Here is a 1,963-nt window from a genome sequence, read left to right on the forward strand (position 1 = left end):
TGTTACTACTACTCCTTTTAGCATGACTATCACTACTACCCTTACTGTAGGAGATGGGGAATGTCAGACAACGTTTGTTTCAACCTCAATTTCTTACACAAGTGAAAATAAAGAACACCATGAATTTGAGATATCTAGCAATACTTCTTGGGTACTAGATATCTCCTCAGGATCCCTACTGTAAATCTCTGAGGTGGATACATAGCTTTGGGGTCAGTCCATTTACTCTTTCCTACATGTGGTCATTTTGATTACTGACTGGGCTATAAGCCATATTCAGGCCTTCGATCTCTGCAGTAGGGAAAAAACAAAAAAAAGAGTACTGCATAGTGAGCCAAGCTTCAACCCTGCAAACTGTTACAAGAGAATTCCATACCTGCCAAGTGAGTGAAAATGACACATAACTCTTTAAGGTTTAAAGTTTAAAGTAACAGATCGATTCCAACTGGAGGACCAGCCTGACATTTTTCATCCCGTGTATTGTCAGGTCCATGATGTCTATCATGCCCAGAGCAGCTCTGGGGGGATCGTCTGCTCCTGAGAGCCACAGATGGAAGGATGTTTTGAACAAGACCATAGATAAGAAGTGTTCATACCTTAAAGGTGCTTCAGGTGAGTGTTGGAGAAAAACAAATCCAGATTCTTCACCCCTTAAAATTTATTCTGGACAGAGTAGGAGAAGAATGTAGAACAAAATTCAAATTCACAAGAAAAGACCAGGTTTACTGCTCTGACAGAGACTGGAGGAATCCCTGAGACTATGGCCCTCAGATACCCTGCTAGCTCAGAACTGGGACCACTCCCAAAGTCCACCTCTCGGCCTGGGATTAGACAGGCCTATAAAACAAATAATAACACATGTGAAGAATGTGCTTCTTAGTTCAATCAAATATACAAGACCAAATGGGCAACACCTGCCCAGCAGCAAAGACGAGAAGGCAGGAAGGGACAGGAAAGCTGGATGAATGGACATGGAGAACCCAGGGTGGAAAGGGAAAGGGGGAGAGTGCTGACACATTGCAGGGATTGCAGCCAATGTCACGAAACAGTTTGTATATAAATTTTTGAAGAAGAAATGAATTTGTTTTGTAAATTTTTACGTAAAGCACAATTAAAAAAAAAAATTTAGAAGAACCAAAAGCAAACACAAAAAATCAAACCCGTTGCTGTTGAGTCAATTCTGACTCATAGTTGTCTCATAGGACAGAGTAGAACTGCCCCATAGGGTTTTCAAGGCAGTAATCTTTACGGAAGCAGACTGCCACATTTTTCTCCTGTGGAGTCACTAGTGGGTTTGAACTGCTGACCTTTCGGTTAGCAGCTGAGCTAACCATTGTGTCACCAGGGTTCCTCGAGAAGGCTATCCTTGAAACTGCTATTTGGTATTTCACCTGGTTAACTGTAAGGTTGGATTGAGAATAAATTTGAACCAGATTAGAAGCTGAAAGTATAAGTTCATATTTGGGCACTTGAACCTATAAAATTGCAAGATGACAGATTAAATAATTAAATATTATCACGAATAATTTTGTTTTTGTGTGTATGACATCACTGATTTGCTTTGACTGATTTACTTGCCTAACACAATGGACCAGTTATTTTGGAATTAAGTAAACACTGTTTTTGTAAAGGAGTCCCTGGGTGGTGCAAATAGTTCATGTTCTCAGCTGCTAACTGAAAGATTGGAGATTCAAGTCTACCCAGAGGCACCTCAGAAGAAAGGTATGGCGATCGACTTCCAAGAAAGCAGCCATTGAAAACTCTACGGAACACAATTCTACTCTGACACACATGGGGTCTCCATGAGACGGAACTGACTTCATGGCAGTTGGACGGGTATTTTTGTGGAAAAAAAACCAAAAACCTCCAATAGTTCTTAGGAAAACTATGGATTTTTGGAAGGGTGAAAAAAGAAAATGATTGTTACTAGGAATCCCGAAGCTACGTATCCGGGAGTAAAATC

At 40.7% G+C, this 1,963-nt stretch overlaps 1 long non-coding RNA gene across 1 annotated transcript in view; it reads left to right on the plus strand.

The window, feature by feature from the left end:
- LOC111819578 (uncharacterized) overlaps positions 1 to 1,679 on the plus strand; it is a 31,312-nt gene extending 29,633 nt beyond the window's left edge. Inside the window, exons 2-3 of the long non-coding RNA XR_002823169.1 lie at positions 488 to 612; positions 1,632 to 1,679. This is a non-coding gene — a long non-coding RNA (uncharacterized LOC111819578). The remainder of the gene's footprint in view (positions 1 to 487; positions 613 to 1,631) is intronic.
- The last annotated feature ends 284 nt before the right edge of the window (positions 1,680 to 1,963 follow it).

Source organism: Trichechus manatus, unplaced genomic scaffold, assembly GCF_000243295.1.
Source record: "Trichechus manatus latirostris isolate Lorelei unplaced genomic scaffold, TriManLat1.0 scaffold00012, whole genome shotgun sequence".
Classification (NCBI taxonomy): Eukaryota; Metazoa; Chordata; class Mammalia; order Sirenia; family Trichechidae; genus Trichechus; species Trichechus manatus.